This window comes from Lepidochelys olivacea, assembly GCF_965140295.1.
Source record: "Lepidochelys olivacea isolate rLepOli2 genome assembly, chromosome: 8".
NCBI classification, from domain to species: Eukaryota; Metazoa; Chordata; order Testudines; family Cheloniidae; genus Lepidochelys; species Lepidochelys olivacea.
The window spans coordinates 39894480-39915124 of record NC_140418.1 but is presented as its reverse complement, the minus strand read 5'-3'; the positions used below and the strand labels follow the sequence as shown (position 1 = coordinate 39915124).

The 20645-nt window shown below is 49.5% G+C and overlaps 1 protein-coding gene across 5 annotated transcripts in view; it reads right to left on the bottom strand.

The window, feature by feature from the left end:
• The window catches only part of PCDH1 (protocadherin 1), a 190479-nt gene that overhangs the window by 153206 nt on the left and 16628 nt on the right, over positions 1–20645 (bottom strand). The window lies entirely within an intron of this gene.

Here is a 20645-nt window from a genome sequence, read left to right as displayed (position 1 = left end):
TGAATAGGATACCTAGGGAGGTGGTAGAATCCCCATCCTTAGAGGTATTTTAAGGCCCAGCTTGACAAAGCCCTGGCTGGGATGATTTAGTTCGTGTTAGTCCTGCTTTGAGCAGGGGGTTGGACTAGATGACCTTCTGAGGTCTCTTCCAACCCTAATCTTCTATGATTCTATGGATGAATCGGTTGGGCAGGGATGGATCAGAGGGAAGGGGATGGATTGAAGGGGATGGATAGCAGATGACAGAACGAGGAGTAATGGTCTCAAGTTGCAGTGGGGGAGGTTTAGATTGGATATTAGGAAAAACTTTTTCACTAAGAGGGTGGTGAAACACTGGAATGCGTTACCTAGGGAGGTGGTAGAATCTCCTTCCTTAGAGGTTTTTAAGGTCAGGCTTGACAAAGCCCTGGCTGGGATGATTTAACTGGGAATTGGTCCTGCTTTGAGCAGGGGGTTGGACTAGATGACCTTCTGGGGTCCCTTCCAACCCTGATATTCTATGATTCTATGATTGAAAAGGGAGCAGTCAGAGGACAGAGGATGAATCGATTGAGCAGGGAGGGGTCAGAGAGCCGGGGATGGATTGGTTGGCCAGGGACATGTCAGAGGGCAGGGGATGGATCGGTTGGGCAGGGATGGGTCAGAGGGCAATGAATAAATTGGTTGGGTGGGGGGGTCAGAGGTCAGGGATGCGTCAGAAGGTAGGGAAGGAATCGTTCGGGCAGGAACGTGTCAGAGGGCAGGGGAGGGTCAGAGGGTACGGAAGGAATTATTCGGGCAGGGACATGTCAGAAGGCAGGGGACAGATTGGATGGGCAGGGATGATTCACAAACAGCATCATGAATCTGCTGAGGGAGAAACTGTTACTGCTTTGTTCTGCTTGGTCTGTGGATAACGGGTCCCCAGGCGAGAGGATTCGGCGCTTTGGAAGACTTTTGTGGAGGGGTGGGACACAGTGGCAGATGTTTGAGCTCTAGGGGCATTGGTGGGAGGTACAAGGGTAGCCTCCAAACTGGAGCTTTGCACCTTACTGCAGACACCGCACCCTGCACTTCCTCCAGAGGGGAAATCCACATCCACCTGCCCACCTGTACTCCTCTAATGGAAGAGCCCCTTCTCACCCTGCCACCCTGTGGGGGATCATAGCGGGCTTGCACTAGCCTTGAGTGTCTGTTGAGGGGAAGTGATGTCATTATTGTGTTTTATTTGGGGTGGGTCTCACATTGTGGGGAAAGGGGGTATTACTAAGGCTGACCCCTCCCCCGACTTATTTCTCCCAGGGAAATTACAGTGGCAGGATGCCCCCTGCTCCCTGGGGAATAACCTGGGGCAGCCCCTCCCACATCAGTGGACAGCAAGGAAGTGCACTTGTTCTCAGCTGGCACAGTAGGTAAGAAGCCCATATGAGCACTCATTTAGCCTGGGGGCACATGCCATGCTGCCTCCCCCTTTGCTGGTGTCCTCAGCCAGGTGAAGAAGCTCGCGCTGGGGGCTCCAGGCTGTTTGAGATCACATGGGTCAGTGGCCCTGTTCCATGGCCTTGGACTCCGACTCTCCCTTTGGCTGTATCACATATTGATTCTGCCACCTGGCAGGGCAGAGTCCAGACCATTCGTCTGAGAGAGCAGGGATGCAGCAGGCAGAGCAGGGAAAGGGCATGAGGTGGCAGCTTGGAGACAAAGGGACTGGACAGCTCACCAAAGGAAACATAGAGTGGCCCAAGAGGGAGCTGCTGAGAAGGGCAAAGTGGAAAAAAGATCATTAGGGAAAACCTGGGGTGTGATCCAGATCCCCAGTCCCAGGGCAAGATGTAGCAGTACTGTGGTGTGCTGCAGCCCCAGCCAGCAGAAGAGGCAACTCCCATAACATTGGGCAGGCGGTCCCCAATGCCCTAGGTACACACTCATGCCCTCTGTGGGACTGGCAATCACTCCACAGTCCCTGCTTCCAGACACCCCTGTCACTAACCCTAGGAAAACACATGCCGGTGAGAACACACTAGATGCAGTTGGCCCATGAGTACACGCCCAGGCATTGGCCATTGTGTGCCTGCAGAACACTCACACGTGACCCACACTACTGCTAGCAGTGATCCCTACTCAGCCTTTTTAACACCCCCACTCCTTCCAGCATGATTGGCAATTCCCTTCCTCTCCTCCCAGTCATACCCAGAACACATCCTCCCCGCCTCAGCATTAGCTTTGTCCATTGGATCCCGCTCCTGGTGTGCGAGCACCTCACATGCGCAAGATCAGAATCTCTCAACCAGCAGTATCTGGGGGGACTGCACCTGTGTCCTCCATGTCCTCATGCCCCGCACCAATGGGTACATAGGATAGAGTGGTCCTAATTGCTTCTCACTTCCATTGCAAATTCAGAATCCCAGAAGAGCCAGACAGCAAAGGAGCAGGGATGGAAGGTGGGGTTTGGGATCCACATGGACAAAACATCTTGAAGAACTACAGTTACTGTTAGGTCAGCAGTTGTTCTTTCTTTAAAGAGTCTTTGTCCATCTTGATCCCACTCATGGTGGCTAGTTAGCAGTTCCCAAATTAACAGGAGGGACATAGTTACAGATAGATAAAGGATTGCAGAACTGTTCTCCTGAGTCTGGCCTCTGAGCTAGTTGCCAAACCCAAGGCATTATGCTTGGTAAAGGTATGTGCTGAACACCAAGTGGCTGCTCCACAGCTCTTTGATACAGAAGTATTTATTACACATGCTGATGAGGTTGCCAGAGCTCTAGTTGGGTGGGCTCTGATACCTGAACGAAGGAGCACATCTGCAGTGGATAACAGACTGTGATACTGGGTGATCAGCTTGGATAATCTCTAGGAAAAGATGGCTTGACCTTCTGCAGTCTCCCCCAGCACCACAAATAAACAGAGTGATTTCCTGAAGGGCTTTGCTCTGTCTGAATAATAGAGGATGGCTCTGGACAGCTAGAGGGTGGAGCTTGGTTCCTCCCAGGTTTGAATGAGGTTTGAAGAAGAAAATGGGGCAGTGAATTATTTGGTTTCAGTGAAAAAATCAGACACCCCATTGGTAAAGAATTTAGGGTGAAGGTCTCAGCACTGCCTCATCCCTGTAGAAGGTAACATAGGGTGGAGCTCTGGCTGAGGTGACCAACACCAGAAGGCGGCTTGAGAGTGAGATAGTGCAGAGAGCACTTGGGAAAGGGGAGGGAGAGCAGGAGGGGGGGTGTCCATAAGGCCCATAGGAACATTAAGGTCCCAGGACAGGGGAGGCTCCTGACTCAGGGGATTGGCACAGACCAGTCCTTTTAGGAATTCTGAAACAGGGGTGAGAGAACACTAGTGTAAGTTTGAACGGGTGTGTAGCATGCTGAAACAGCTGCTAGTTAGACCATGATAGCACTGAGACCCCTCAACCTGAACTGGAGGATGTAATCCAGACTCTTGGGAACAGGAGCTTGCAATGGGTCGAGACCTCATTGTGAAGCCCAAATGGAAAATCTTTTCCACTTGGATCTGTAGACTGATATTGGAGAGGGGTAAAAGGCTTCCTGTTCTGTATGAGGATCTCTGGGATCTCTCTGGAACAGTCCTTGTCTATTGTACTCAGACAGTCAACTTCCAAACTGCCAAGAGTAGAGATGTGGGGTCTGGGTGGAGAATTTGTCCTTGATCCTGGAAGAGCAATCTGTGGGATGGGGGAGAAGGCATAAAGGAGACTTTCAGACTTTAGCTACCGCATGGATGAAGGATGAATGCATCCTGGAGGTACAGTGGGTTGGTACCTGCTGTGGCAGAAGGGCACTTGTTATTTCTGTTGCTGACAAACAGGTTTATGACAGGACAGCCCCATCTGCAGAATACAGCCTCAAGAACAGAATCCTTCAGCAACCGCTTGTATTTGGCTGAGACCTGTGTGCTGAGGTGACCTGCCCAATTGCTGTTTGTTCCTGATAGATGAAGGACCAAAGGGGAGTTATCATATGAGAATGTCACCATGTCCAGGCTAGATCACTTCCTGCCACAGAGGGGATGAGCAGGCAACCCTGACTGTTGAGATACTACATTGTGGAGTTCTGGTCTGTAAGGATCTGTATTGTGGTCCCCTGCAGGAGCACCAGAAAGGCTCTGTGGGCTGCTCTAATTACTTGGAGTTCCAGCATATTGACAACGAGGACTCTTGAATCTGTAGGTGGTTTAGATGGCCCTCACCAACCTGTTGTGGAGGAGAAGTGCAGAATGGGACCCCTCTGGGGACCATGTGTGGTTTTGCCCACCAGTGCAAGGAGAAGTCAGGACTTTGAAGAGATGATCTATAAGATGTTAGGAGGGTAGGTAAACAGATCGGCCAGTCTTGGATGTGGGGAGGTGGAGTCTAGCAGGAGGCATCACATAAGCATAGCGCCATGTGACCTAAGAGTTTGATAGGCTCTTGCTGTAATGGAAGTCATGCATGTGATGATCTGAAACCTGTCTAGAGAGAGGTACAGCTCTGCTGACTTGGAATCTGAAAGGGCCTCTATAAATTCTGTGGACGGGCTGGGAGCATGGGATGTTGAGGGTGCCAGATATTTTTGGAGGGGACTCTCCCTCTCAGAAGCCAGTCATCCAAGTACAGGTAGATGTGTATTCCTTGCCAGCTCAGATGGGCCACCACTACTGGCAGGAATTTTGTGAACATTCATGGAGCTGTACTGTCATGGCCATGTCCTACTGTGCACCAGAATCCTCACTACATGAAACTAAGCCTCCAGGACAAAGTGTTGAGAGCTGCAAGCCAATCCTAAGCTTCTACGGCAGAGATGCTGAAGGCTAGTGTCACCATTCTGAATTGAACTGGGTGTGTGAATGTGTTTAGTTGTCTCAGGCCCAGGGCAGGAGGCGTACCGTAACAGGAATAGACACCCCTCCCTCTACACTCCTACGGTCCTTCTTACTTACTCCTAGATAAAGTAAGGAATCCACCTTCTTCCCTCAGTTGTTTCTCATTAAATGGGTCCTTGAAGAGGGAGTGAGAGAGGAGAAAACACTGGAACTATATGGAGTGACTTTGATAATAATCTCCAATAGCCTATGGTGCCTGCTGTTTGGAAAATGATGCCAGGTAAGTGATAGCTGTGATGAAATGGGGATTTTCAGCACTATTTTTATGATCCCTATGTATGCCTCAGTTTTCCCTACATGCTTCATTGTTACCCAGTGGGTGGCAAAGGACTCTTTGCTCTCAGGGCAGGCTATGAGACATAGGTATGAATGTCACTAGCTGTCTGAGTTTGAATGGGTCATTGGGAAAGGACTGGCTCAGAATCCGAGAAGACAACAGCAAAGTCACTAGGTCATGGACACCTAGCAACCAGAGACCCGGGGGAGATGGATTTCCCCACCTCTCAGCAGGAGAGCTGAGCACAGACCCCAGCTCCAGAACAAGGGACTGGGAAGGGATGAGGAGGGGGATCAGAGGTGGCTGCAGGAAGGAGTCGGGACTCTCACCTGGGAACTGACTAAGGAGGTCAGTCGGAGACAGACAGAGCTTGAGCCATGGGGTTCACCATAGCATGGCTGGGCTCTGTGCTGGCCAAGATGAACTTGGGCTATGCTTTAACTTTCCTGTCTCTGTGCTAACCTTAAAGACTTCATGTGCTGTGTCCAGTTGACTAATAAGCCCGATTGTGTTGACAGCGCTGGGTGAGTGTCATTGTCAATGCTGGTGAGGTGCATTGATTCCTGCAGTGGATAAGTCTCTACCAGGCCTTGGTGTCAGTTGGACAGCACCACAGGAGCCAGGAAACAGAGTTGAAAACAAGAGAGTTTATGGAAGGAGTGTGTGGGGTTTTGTTTTTTGTTTTTTCTTGACAGGAGCTTAGGAGTGAAGGGTACGAAAGCTATAAAGGCAGCACTGGTATTGACCCTAGGAATGGAAAAGACAGTGAAGATGACGGGATGTGGAAGCTGCAGGATGTACATTATCCTGGACAGGGTATCTGAAAGGTTTTTATAAAGTGCTGCCTGATAGATCTGATGGAAAACACGATCTGAGGTTTGGAGATGCAGGTAGAAACTACGGCTGAGTTTTGAGGTGGATTTGACCAGATGATGGAGGGAAGGTGAAAGGAGGCTGAATGGAAAACTCAAGACTTGCTCATGCAAGCTGGACTGGAGAACTGTGATGGTAGACTGCTAAATGAGGAAAGTGGCCAGTGAAAGCATGTGACTATAAGAACAAGAAGAGGAAAAGACCGGCTAGTGAAGGATAAATAAAGCTGAAGAACAGGTTTGCTCATCTGGAAAATGAAGGGACACTGCAGGCAGTAACAGAAGGTGGGAGGGCAAGGAAAAAGAGAAGAGCAGCTAGTCCTACAAGAAAAGGGGAAGAGTCAATGGAGAGCGCCAGAGTTCACAGCAGGATAGAGGATGACTCACAGAAGGTTGTAAGTGAGAACAGAAGACAAGTGGACTTGCATCCAGAAAGAACAGGAGGAAGGCTGGTTGAGCTGAGCTGGAGAACAGAAGGGTGTGCTGCCTGCCAGGAGCTAAAATACAGAATGTGGACCTGAGGCTGAAGAGGATCCTAATGGGAGCAGGAAAGAACCCACTTTCATGTGGCAGCAAACGATACTGCTAGATTACCATGGTAACACATCCAGGGAGACTGTGCCATGCTTGGGAAGATGCTTAAAGAAATAGAGGCTCAGGTGATCTTCAGTGGGATTCTACCTATGATGATCAACAGATGGCTCAAGCAGTAGTACGATAAGGAGGGCTTTGGGATGTTAGACTACTGGAAGGCATTCATGGACAGAGGACTGTTCTCATGAGATGGACTAAACCTAAGTAAAGAGGGAAACAGACTTCTGGGATGGAGGTTGGCACAACTGATTAAAAGAGTTTTAAACTAGGAACTCAGGGGAGACCATTGGGAGATGCTCATGTAATCTCCACACCTGATTGTAATATTGAGCAGGAGGAAAATCAAGTAAGAGAGGACACAGGAACAGGGAAAGGAATAATAGAGGGCAGGAGAATGGACATCAAGAGGAAATACAGTGTCATTGGTTTCGGCACTAACAGGCAGGTCAGTGATACTGGCAGTAGAATGACTGTACCTAATCAAGTGAGGAATCTGGGCTAAGCCAAGCAACAACTATATTAAGGTGTCTATATTCCAGTGCAAGGAGCCTGGGTTACAAAATGGAGGAACTAGAACTACTGGTGCAAGAAGTGAAATCAGATATCATAGGGATAACAGAAACATGTTGGAATAGCAGTCATGTCTAGAATACAGGGATTGAAGAGTATGTGCTGTTCAGCAAAGACAGAAATAAAGGCAAAGGTGGTGGAGTAGCATTGTATAATAATAATGAGGTAGACTGTAAAAAAAATTAGAAGTGATGGAATGGATAAAACAGAATCTGTTAGGATCAAAATCACTTTGAGGAAGAAACTTAACAGAAGCTCCACTGGGATAGCATTTGGAGTATGCTACAGACCCCCAGGATCCAATTTGGATATGGGTAGAGACCTCTTTAATATTTTTAATGAAATAAATACAAGTGGGAATTGTGTGATTATGGGACAGTTTAATTTCCCAGATATAGATTAGAGGACAAGTGCTACAAATAATGGTAGGGCCCAGATATTCCTGGATGTGATAGCTGGCAGATTTCTTCTCTAAAGAGTCACTGAGCCAACAAGAGGTGATGCCATTTTAGATTTAGTATTGCTAAATAGCGAGGAGCTCATAGAAGAACTGGTTGTAGAGGACAGCCTTGGTTTGAGTGATCATGAGTTAATTCAGTTTAAACAAAACAAACAAAAATAGATCTGCCACAAAGGTCCTTGATTTCAAAAGGCAGACTTTAAAACATTAAGGGAATAAGTTAGGCAAATGGTCTGAACTGAAGAACTCAAGGATCTTAATGTGGGGGAGGCTTGGAATTACATTAAGTCAAAGTTGCAGAAGCTATCTGAAGCCTGTATTCCAAGCAAGGGGAAAACATTGGTAGGGACGGGTTGCAAACCAAGCTTGATAAGCAAGCATTTCAAACAGGTGATTGAGAGAAAACAACTTCTACAAGGCAGAGTGGATAAAAATAAATGATTTTTTTTTTAAATTTAAAATTGGATTTTTTTCATAAAATGCTTTCTGAGGAAAAAAAACTAAAGATAGTTTTAATTAAGATACATTATAGCTCAAAGATATCTCATCAAGGAATAGGGATTATAAATTCTAACTCTATAGGATGAGACAATATATTCATGTAATGTTTAAGAAAAGTTTTGTATATGAGGTCCAATAGTTCATGGGACTCAATCTTATTTAGGGACCCAATCTTATGGGTTCCACAGGCTTCTGTATGGATTATTTAGGTTAATCTTTCAATTTACCCAATGGGACTCAGTGCTCAGTCTAGAAGATACCATCAGAGATGCTTAGTTTTGCAGTTCTCAAACTGTGGATTTGTGTCTCCAGAGGTAACTGGCTTGTTAACAGCAAAAATGTTTTAAATAAATAAATAACATGCATAGGTGAGAAATAACAGACCTCAACTCTATTGTCCCTCTGCAAATATGTGTACACAGAGTCAATCTCTTACCTCTCTCTAAAAGTGCAAAGTTTCAAAAAGTTCAATGAATATAAGATTGTTGGGGGCGGAATAGACCTGGACAAGGAGAAGAAGTCTGGAGATAAATGTGAGAAGTGAGGAACATATGCTTGTTTTGTTAAAATATTATATGTTTGCTGTTGAAGAAAAAAATCCAGAATACTTAACCTTGTTTTAGTTAAATAAAACAATTTAAATGTCTGTCTGGTGATGTTCTCCTCCTAATACAGCATGGCAAGAAAATCCTCCAAATATTAATGATTAACCTGTTGAATTGGAGATAGTTCACCTCCCAATGACTTCATAAATATCTGCTTCAATTACCTTTGGTAAATGAAATAACCAATCATTCATTTTCTGATATAGCTGTAAAAAAATCTTAAAAGTTTTCAAAATAGATCACTGCTTTAAAATGTATAGTGCATACCTCCTAAAAATGAAACCTACATCTAACTCTCAGTTGTGAAGAATATGTATTAAGGTTATAACAACCAACAAGAATGCACTTTTATGTAGAAAACCATGATTAAATCGAGTCTTCCTGACTAGTGATTTAAATCAAATAATGGAAGATGGACTGGATCAGCAATGAAAGCGACCTCTTGGAGATCAGAAAGTGTAGGGTAAAAGTGAGAACTGCCAAGCAGAGTTGGACCTTGCAAAGGAAATTAAAACCAACAGTAAAAGGTTCTTTTACCATATAAATAAAAAGAAAACAAGGAAAGAAGAAGTGGGATGGCTAAACACTGGGAAGGGGTGCAGATTAAAGATCATCTAGGCATGGCCCTACACCTAAATGAACATTTTTTCCCAGTTTTTAATAATGGTAATGAGGATCTATGGGGTAGTGGCAGCATGGCTAATGGGAATGATGACAAGGAAGTAGAAATTACCACAACCGAGGTGGAAGTCAAATTCAAACAGTTTAATGAGACCAAACTGGGGGGCCCGGCTAATCTCCATCCAAGATTATTAAAGGAACTGGCACATGAAATTGCAAGACCAAAATAGCAAAGATTTGTAATGAATCCATAAACTCAGAGGTCATACCCTATGACTGGAGAATTGCTAATACAGTACCTATTTTTAAGAAAGGAAAAAAAGTGATCCAGGAAACTACAGGCCCATTAGTTTGGCCTCAGTTGTATACATGGTTTTGGAACAAATTCTGAAGGAAAAATAGCTAAGGTAAACAGTAATTGAGGCAAAATACAACATGTTTTACAGAAGATACCTTGTGCCAGACCAGCCTGATGGTTTTTGGTTTTTTGTTTGTTTGTTTTGAGAAGATAACCTATTTTCTAGACAAAGAAAATGCAGTAGATCTAATCTACCTGGATTACAGTAAGGCATTTCATATAGTTCCACATGGGAAATTATTAGTGGAATTGGAGAAGATGGGGATTAATCCAAGAATTGAAAGATGGGTAAGGAGATGGTTAAAAGGGAGACTACAACGGGTCATGCTATCAGGCTGGAGGGAGGTTACTAGTGGAGTTCTTCAGGGATCAGTCTTGGGACTAATCTTATTTAATATTTTCATTAATGACCTTGGCATAAAAAGTGGGAGTGCGCAATACAAGTTGTGAATGATACGAAGTTGGGAGATATTGCCAATACGGAGGACCACCAGAATATCATACAAGAAGATCTGGATGACCTTGAAAACTGGAAAAATAGAAATGGGATGAAATTTAATAGTGCAAACTGTAAGATCTTGCACTTAGGGACTAACAACAAGAATTTCTGCTGCAAGCTGGGGATGCTTCAGCTGGAAGCTACAGAGGAGAAGAAAGACCTGGGTGTATTGGTTGATCACAGGGGGATGACTATAAGCCACCAATGTGCTATGGCCAGGAAAAAGTCTAATGCAATACTAGTATGCACCAAGCGAGGCATTTCCAACAGAGAAATATACAGTACCATTATACAAGGCACTGGTGATACCTCATCTGGAACACTGTGCAATTCTGGTTTCTCATATTTAAGAAAGATAAATTCAAACTGGAACAGGTGCAGAGAAGGGCTGCAGAGGAATGGAAAACATACCTTATGAGAGGAAACTGAAGGACTTTGGCTTGTTTAGCCTAACCAAACTAAGGCTCAGGGGAGATATGTCTGCTTTCTGTAAGTACATCAGAGGGATAAACACCCCAGGTGAGAAAGGAGTTATTTAAGTTAAGTATCAATGTGGACACAAGAACAATTGGCTATAAACTAGTCAACAACAAGTTTAGATGAAGGCTTTTACCCATCAAAGACAGTGAAGTTCTGGAACAGCCTTCCAAGGGGAGCAGCAGGGTAGGGGTGCGGGAAACTAACTTGTATCAAAACTCAGCTTGATTAAGTGTCTGCATCCTACCCAGTAACTCCTGGAAGGACTGAAGTTGCAGGGCGTGGTACTGGAGTGTACATCACCACCTCATCCTGCAAAGAGGAAGACAGATTTGTAGGAGAGAACCATAATCTTATGATGCTTCCTCTTGAGCCTCTGCCTCCTAATATTGTTCTCGCTCTCTTTCTAGTGGGCTAGTCGGCACCTAACTGGTGACGGGAATATAGTAATTTGTGGGTAATGTGAGAGGGAGAGCAGCTTCTAGAGGGTCTAGACCAGGGACCCTGAATGCCAATATGGTTAAGATGGGAAGCTAAAGGGACAGGGCGAAGAAGATGCTGAGGCCTGAGGAGACATCTGCTAAGGGATATGAGGACATCTCAGGGATATTTAGGAACTCTGGGACCCCTAAAGTCTGCTGGCAGTGATCTGGGAGTTGCTGTATTCAGAGGCTCCCTAGGAAGTGGAGGGGAATGGACGTCTAGAGAAGGGGCTCAGCTTGATTCTGGAGAGGAAGAGTGGCCAGAGGAGGAGGAGGAGTAAGCCTGTCCTCTCAGTGCTAGGATAGGAGACTACCAGTAGCAAGGGTTTAATTCTGATTGGTGTCAGAGACATTGGTACCAAGGTCAGTGCTGGGGACTCAACGTCAAGAGATAGTAAAGGTCTTTCGGTACTGTGATGAAGTGGGACTGTTCTTAATGTTTCCTCTGAATACTATAGTGGTGCCTCAGTTTCCCATATGCATTTCTTAAGTCTTTAGGTGGTGGGATAAGGGGGTGTAATTGTTGCAGAGCAAAGGGCCAGAGTACATAAATGGCTGACACTCTGTCTCCTGGCAACTGATGGCCTGGGCCCTTCCCCCCTGCAAGGAGAACAAAGGAATCAGGTGACCTCCTGGCCTGGGAAAGGGACAAAGCCCAGAGGAGGAAGGGTGGAGAGTGAGTCAGTTTGTGCTAGCTGGGAACGAGGAGCAAAGTGCAGCCGTGGTTGTCTGGCTCACTGCCCCCCAAAATGGACCCGGCTGAGCCGTCCTGTTCTCTGTACCTAAAAGATCTGTTTTAGACCGTGTTCCTGTCATCTAATAAACCTCTGTTTTACTGACTGGCTAAAAGTCACGTCTGACTGCGAAGTTGGGGTGCAGGACCCTCTGGCTTCCCCAGGACCCCGCCTGGGCGGACTCGCTGTGGGAAGCGCACAGAGGGACAGAAGATGCTGAATGCTCAGAGGTCAGACCCAGGAAGGTGGAGGCCGTGTGAGCTTTTTGCCCTGAAGACAGTTTGCTCACAGAGAGGAGGCTCCCCCAGTTCCAGATGATCGCCCGGGGACTCCGTGACAGGTACTAACACCGAGGTCAGTACCAAGGGTGTCATCGACAGAATGGATTTGGTCCAACTCGGAACCAGGTGAGGCAAAGAGTCACCATCAGGGTGAGCTGGCCTCAAGGCTTGGGTTTAGAAGAGTCAGAAGACCTATCACTTTCAGTTTCTTTGATCTCCCTTTGGGGAAAGAGGATAGGTGCCATGAGTCGAACATAGAGCAGTGCTCAGATCTGCCCTGCACTAATGAGGTGGAGGTGGTATTGTGCTTTAGCATTGAGCTCCCAGCCAGTATGGGACTCAGATTGGAGAACTGAGAATGACTACCTGAACGGGATGCAGGCCAGTTCTCGGTACTCGCATCGGAAGCCTTCAGGGAAGAATCGCTACTTACAGGGGCCCTGAAGGAGTGGGATCTTTGGGAGAAAAGTCCTTTTGTGGAGTCAGAGGAACATCTCCCCAGTCTGATGCTCCTCTCATGGATCGCTCCAGTAGGCCGAGTTTTAGCTGGATATCTCTGAAACCGTGACCAGTGCACACAGACACAGTCTGGAATGCGTCTTTCGCCCAAAGCGAAGAGACACTAACCATGTCCATTGGTTAATAAGATAAGTCCATCACACACTGTACATGGCTTGAGGACCAAGGATTTAGGCTGGGTGATTGGGCAGGAAGGTGCCTCAGCGCTAAGTGTAGTTATGGGAATGACAGAGATTTTAAAGAAAGAAAACAATCAACAGAGATGCCAACAGGGCAGAAACGTGCTACTCAGTTCCCCTAGCCAGTCAAATACACACTAGCGGACGGGATGGAGGGGTGTTACAGGGCAGCAGAAAGACAACTCACTACTACAGGTTGGCAGGGCTGCCCTACCCTATATGCCCTCATGTATGGGAGGGCTCAAGGACATGCATGGCCCCAATAGACACTGCAGGTCAAGAGATCTCAACCTCGTACATGAGGCGCACGTACCACGAGTGGGATCCGCACATAGAATTTGCTGCACAAATGCGCACCTCCCTCCCAGCTGCCCAGCACTGCCCTCCCTGGCAGACTGACCCCCACGGCACAGCCAGGAGCTTCCATCCCTTGTGGCCCCAGGAAACACTCATCCCCTGGCATCACTGGGTGTAATCCCAGCAACAAGCTCCCCGGGGGCCTCACCTGAGTTGCAGTCACACCCCACATACTCCTGCCACGCAAGGAGACTTGGCACTCACCCCATGGTTCTCGAGGGGCAGGGCTGCCTCACACTCCATCCCCCGCACTATAGGAGCAAGTAACCCACAGTCCACATGCCCCTACTGCCAGACACCAGCCCCAGCTGTAACTGACACGAGACCAGCACACGCCTCTCAGTACATTCTGCCTACTACCCACGGGGAAAACCCAGGCACTGGCCAGCCCCACTCTGACACGACACAGCTGCCCACAGGGAAACAGCTGGCCCACGTCCCAAGCACAGCCCCACCCCAGAGCAACTTGCCCTCCACTCCCTCCTGCCCCACAGCACCCTGCCCTGAGCACCCTGCCCTCGACCCCCTCTTGCCCCATAGCACCCTGCCCACCTGCTCCACAGTACCGCCTTCCACCTCCTCCTGCCCCACAGCACCCTGCCTTCCACCTCCTCCTGCCCCACAACACTCTGCCCTCCACCCCCGCCTGCTCCACAGCACCCTGCCCTCTATCCCCTGCCCCATAGCACCCTCCACCTCCGCTACCCCACAGCACCCTGCCCTCCACCCCTGCCTGCCCCATGGCGCCTTGGGCACTGATACCCACCCTTCCACAGGAGCCTGGCTAGTGACAGAAAGGCCTATGAACACACCCAAGCAGAGGGCCGCCGAATCCATTTTTGCCCCAGTAATTGGGTGAATAATTTGCCAGACTCAGCTTCTGGCCTGGTTCCAGAAGGACTGTGAATACCAAGGAGCAGCTCTGCAATGGAGCCGGGGAGAGGCAGTGCTGGGAATATCAATCAGAGCCACTTGGATCCCCAGCAGGGCGCACAAACAGCCAGGGCTTCGGTAATTAACAAAATCCCCACGCAACTCCCTGGCCGAGTCAGGGCCAGGCCAATGCGGAGCTCCATGCTATGCTGCAGAGGCACAGCAACAGGCAAATGGGGACCCTGCCGGGGGCGTAGGGCAGAGACTCCCCCACACAAAGCATGATGGAGGGCCTGATGGCGGGGCACTCCCAGGCAGCTCTTTCTCTCAGCAGTGTGTGGTGCTAGCTGAAGGTGCATCCAGAAGCATGGCATGGCAACAGCATAGGGGCGCTGTGAGCGTGGCACACTGCATGGAGTCGATGCACACAGATCTGACACACACACCCCCCGGGGGCACAGGCTCCTTCCACGGGCTGAGCCCAGAATCAGCCTTTAGGACAGGGGTTCTCAAACTGGGGGTCGGGACCCCTCAGGGGGTCGCAAGGTTATTACATGGGCAGTCACGAGCTGTCAGCCTCCACCCCAAGCCCCGCTTTGCATCCAGCATTTATAATGGTTTTAAATATATAAAAAAGTGTTTTCAATTTATAAGGGGGGGTCACACTCAGAGGCTTGCTATTTGAAAGGGGTCACCAGTACAAAAGTTTGAGAACCACTGCTTTAGGCCATGTTGAGCCAGAGCCTGAGTGACATCTGTGCCCTGCCGGCTTTTTGCCCAGGGCCCCACCCTGCCGCATGCTGCTGATTGGGAAGCTGCATTGCAGATGGGTCCAGCTCTGCTCCGCTCATCCCAGGCCCTGTGAAAGATCCCCAGCCACGCAGCAGCTGCCTCATGGGATGCTGCCCCTTGGCACAGCTGCTCCAGGCCCTGGGGATGTGACTACGATTGGCAGCTTTGCAGCCATTTGCTCTGACCTGCAGGCACTCATAGAGCACTAGGCCAGAAACCCATTCTTCCCAGCCCCTAGGTCCCAGGGGCAGCAGGAGGATGACAGCCCCAGCACCCAGCTCCAGAGCAGAAGGGAAGTAACAGCCAAAAGGAAGTGGAAGTGGAACTGTTTTGGGCCCCACACTACAAGAAGGATGTGGATAAATTGGAAAGAGTCCAGCGGAGGGGAACAAAAATGATTAGGGGACTGGAACACATGACTTATGAGGAGAGGCTGAGGGAACTGGGGATGTTTAGTCTATGGAAGAGAAGAATAAGGGGGGATTTGATAGCTGCTTTCAACTACCTGAAAGGGGGTTCCAAAGAGGATGGCTCTAGACTGTTCTCAGTGGTAGCAGATGACAGAATGAGCAGTAATGGTCTCAAGTTGCAGTGGGGGAGGTTTAGGTTGGATATTAGGAAAAACTTTTTCACTAGGAGGGTGGTGAAGCACTGGAATGAGTTACCTAGGGAGGCAGTGGAATGTCCTTTCTTCAAAGTTTTTCAGGTCAGGCTTGAGAAAGCCCTGGCTGGGATGATTTAATTGGGGATCGGTCCTGCTTTGAGCAGGGGGTTGGACTAGATGACCTCCTGAGGTCCCTTCCAACCCTGATATTCTATGATTCTACGAAGGCTCCAGCCAGCCTGGGACAACATGCTCTGGGCAGCTGGAACTGCCTGTAGCATGGCTAGGATCTCTGGGGCAAAGCCAGTCCCCAGGCAGCACAGACATCAGGGGTAACCTGTCCCACTAATAGCACGGCTGCAAGGATCTCACAAATCCTGATGGGCCCCATTCCCAGAGAATTACACAGAGACTCAGCATCACCCCCCACACTCCAGAGTACAGGCCGGGCAAGAACTCCACACTGCCTCCCATCCGGGGTACAGGCTAGTCACGGCCCCCGCAGCACCTCCTGCCTGGAGTACAGGCCGCGCATGGCCCCAGCAGAGCCTCCTGCCCAGGGTACAGGCTGCGCATGGCCCCAGCAGAGCCTCCTGCCCAGGGTATGGGTAGGCCAAGAAAGCATTCACAAGAAGACGCAAAAATAAACAGTAACAATTTTTTAAAATATATCAGAAGCAGGAAGCCTGACAAATAATCAGTGGGGCCACTGGACGATCGAAGTGCTAAAGGAGCACTCAAGAAAGACAAGACCATTGCAGAGAAGCTAAATGAATTCTTTGCATCGGTTTTCAAAAAAGGATACCCAAAAGGCTAGCTCTGATGTGGGTAACAAATCTAAAGTGTTGCCCCACATTGATGTCGCAGTACAAATTGAACAGATTAATAAACTAAACAGTAATAAATCACCAGGCCCAGACCTTCAGAACCTGAGAGTTCTGAAGGAACTCAAATATGAAATTGCAGAAGTACTAACTGTGGTATATGTAACCTATCACTAAAACAAGCCTCTGGACCAGATGACTGGACAGTAACTAATGTAATGCCGATTTTTAAAAAGGGCTCTAGAGGCAATCCTGGCAATTACAGGGCAAACTTCAGGACAGACAAATTGGCTGATACTATAGTAAACAACAGAATTATCAGACACATAGATAAACACGATTAGTTGAGGAAGAGTCAACACAACTTTTGTAAAGGGAAATTGTGCCTCATGGATCTATTAGAATTCTTTGAAGTGGCAACAAGCATGTGGACCAGGGTTAGTCAGTGGATATAGTGTACTTGGACTTTCAGAAAGCCTTCGGCAAAGTCCCACCACAAAGGCTTTTAAGCAAAGTAAACTGTCATGGGATAAGAGGGAAGGTCCTCTCATGGATCAGTAACTGGTTAAAAAACAGGAAACAAAGGGCAGGAATAAATGGTCAGTTCTCAGAATGGAGAGAGGTAAACAGCAGGATCCCCCAAGGGTCTGCACTGGCACCAGTGCTGTTCAACATATTAATGATCTGGAAAATGGAAATCACAAAGTTTGCAAATGATACACAATTATTCAATACAGTTAATTCTAAAGCTGACTGCAAAGAGTTCCAAAGAGATCTCACAAAACTGGGTGAGTGGGCAACAAAATGGCAGATGAAATTAAGTGTTGATATGCAAAGTCATGAACATTGAAAAAAATTATTCCGACTATACATATACAATGATAGGGTCTAAATTAGCTGTTGTCACCCACGAAACAGATCTCAGAGTCATTGTGGATAATTCTCTGAAAACATCAATTTAGCAGTGGTCCAAAAGGCTAACAGAATGTTAGGAACCATTAGAACAGTGATAGAAAATAAGACAGAAAATAAGATAAAGCAACTATATAAATCTATGCTGCACCCATACCTTGAGCATGACGTGCAGTTCTGGTCACCCCATCTCAACAAGGTTATAGTAGAACTGGGAAAGGTTCAGAGAAAGGCAACAAAAATTATCAAGGGTGTGGAACAGCTTCACTACAAGGAGAGATTTTGGCTGTTCATCTTAAAAAAGAGAAGACATGGGGGGGATATGACAGAAGTCCATAAAATCATGAATGGTGCAGAGAAAATTATTAGAAAAGTGTTAGTTACCCTTTCCCACAATACAAAAACCAGGGGTCATCCGAGGAAATTAATAGGCTGCAGGTTTAATAAATAAAGAAATACTTTTTCACACAACACAGTCAACCTGTGGAACTCATTGCCATGGGATGTTGTGAAGGCCAAAAGTATAGCTGGGTTCACAAAAGAATTAGATAAGTTCATGGAGGATAGGCCTATCAATGGCTATTAGCCTAGATGATCAGGGGCACAACCCCATGCGCTGGGTGACCCTAAACCTCTGACTGCCAGAAGCTGGGAGAGAAGATGGGGTGGATCACCCTCCAATTGCCCTCTTCTGTACATACCCCCTGAAGCATCTAGCACTGGCCACTGTCAGAGACAGGATACTGACCCAGTATGGCCGTTCTTATGCCACAAGGAACGGGACACTCAAGTGTCCTGCACACCTCCATAGGCACCTGCCTGCAGTGGGCACAAGAGTGCAGGAACCAACCCCTGGGATAAGGGGCAAGGGAGAGAATGGATCCCACAGGGCAGTGGTCAGGGACTGAGTGTGAGGGCAAAGCAGAGGGATAGCTCCCTCTCCTGCTGGAGCATGGCTCCTCGCTCCCTCTCCCACGCAGACCCCACTGCAGTATCGAGACCTGGTCAGTAAGTGCTCCCAGAGGCAGCCCCTCTGCATGCACGCACCACGCTGCCCTGCTGGGTGCGAGCACTGACCGTTGCTGATCCCGCTGCACCCAGTAGGGTGCATGGAGCAGTTCCAGGCGTGTGCTGGCACGCTGGAGCTCCCTCGTGGCAAGTAGTGTGGCCAGGTGCCCAGTTTTCGACCAGAAAATCTGATTGAAAGGGGGACCTGACAGCGTCCGGTCGGATCTATTGACTGGACACCCAAAATCCAGTTACTGTGAGCAGGGGAGACAGGGAGCTGCCAGATCATCACCCGCTCCAGCCTTTACTCAATCAGGGCCACCTCCTACCTTCGTTGTGCGGCTGCAGCTCCCAGCCCCGACCCAGGCAGGCGGAGACAGAAGCAAGCAATGGGGTGGGAGGAAAGAAGGGGAATGGATGGGGGCGGGGCCTCAGGGGAAGAGATGGGCAGGGGTGGGGCTTTGGGGGGAAGAGGCAGAGCAGGGTGGAGCCTCAGGGGGAAGAGGCAGGGCAGGGGAGGTTCCACCCCTGCTGGAGTGTCCAGTTTTTAAATATTGCCGGGTTGGCAACCCTAGTGGCAAAGCTTGATTCCAGCACAGGGAGGGGCCGGATGTCTGCGACAGCCCCCATCATTCACCAGCACGGCACAGCCAGCCAGGGACATGCCATGTTCCCTCCCAAGCCACCCTGCCCTGGCCTATCCCACGGGCAGGAAAACAGGACTCAGGCACAAGGAAGCCAGGGCACAGGAGAGGAACTAGCCCCAAGGCACAGGCACAAACCCCAGGGATGGGAGGAGCGGAGCCTGACCCAGGGACGGGGGTTGCTGTGGGGAGCAGCCCTGGAAATTTTCCCCAGGTGCAACTTAGGCTCCACGGTGTGGGGGAGGCACCTCAAACTATTGCTGCCCCTTGACTGCACAGGACCGGGCCTTGTAATGCCATTTCTAGGCTCACCTGCTACGTCCTCACATGGAGAGAGGTTGGGGTGGTGGATAATGTGGATGTGGTTGGGGTGGTGGATAATGTGCCACTGCCCCCAGCTGTACTATGGGAGGATGGACTGCGGGGGGGAAGCGGGGGCGGGGGAGGCAGAGCCCCCTTTTGTTCACTCCCCCTCCCCGCGCCTCTGGGCCTTATGGAAAACAAGACACAGCATTCAAAAATATAAAACTTTATTGAGGGCAAATTCAATGGGGGCAGTCCAGGCCCATGGCAGATCCCATCCCCATGGGACACACAGGCTACAATGCAACAGGGGGAGCCAAGTCCCATGGGACACACAGCCTACAATGCAATGGAGGGGGAGGGGAGCCCAGCCCCAGGACACACAGGATATAATGCCAATGCTGCAGGTGGGAAGCGCCCCCCCTCCCCCCATGGGCAGATCGCAACAGGGCCCACAGAGCAGGAGCCCAGCAAGATGAGGCAGCCAGGCAGGATGTCCTCAAGGCCTTGAACCCTCCACCTCACCCATCACCTCCACAGCCTGGCTCCCAGATTTGCGTTCTCCCCCCAGCCCCCCCAGGTCCCTCAAGATGCAGCCAGGACCTTTGCTCTGTCCCCTCATGCAGCAAGACACACCTAGCCCCAACTCTCAGCAGTGACCCTGCCCTGAACCTCAGCACAGCCACCTCCTGCTCCCCAGCAGAGACACCCCCCTAAGTCCCGGCTCCCCTCGGCACAGCCACCTCCTGCTCCCCAGCAGAGACACCCCCCTAAGTCCCGGCTCCCCTCGGCACAGCCACCTCCTGCTCCCCAGCAGAGACACCCCACCACCACAGTCCCGGCTCCCCAGCCCCGACACTCGGCACAGCCACCACCTGCTCCCCAGCAGAGACCCTCCCCAGCCCTGACTGGCACAGCCATCTCCTGCTCCCCAGCAGAGACCCCAACTCCGCGAGCCCTGGCTCCCCATTCCCGACACACAGACAGCCCTGGTGCAGCCCAGCCCCCTCATTTATGGTAACAAGCTGTGCTCTGATCTCCTCTGCAGTGGGCTTAGCAGAGGCTGCAGCATCAGCTCCTGCAGCTCCAGAGACAAGCCTGATGCTCAAGCTGGAGCAAAGGGCCAAGCACCCCAGGCAGCGAGGGTTGGCCCTGGGACACAGGCCAGGCTCCCCACCCCAGGCAGCCACACCAGGAGCCGAAGAAGCTTCTCTTACAGATTTGCTTTGCCCCTCCCCCAGAAGCCCAGAGCTGGCACTTCAGAGGCTGCTGCTAGCAATAATGGGCTGGGGCTGGGCACAGCACCCCTGACCCAGGCAGGGCAGGAAGTCAGCTCCTTGTGGGACCAGCAACAGGCAGGCCCCAGGCAGCCCAGCGCAGCTGAAGCAAGCGCGACTCACGGGATGGGAGGGGTGGGCACTGCCATCTGCTGGTGCTGG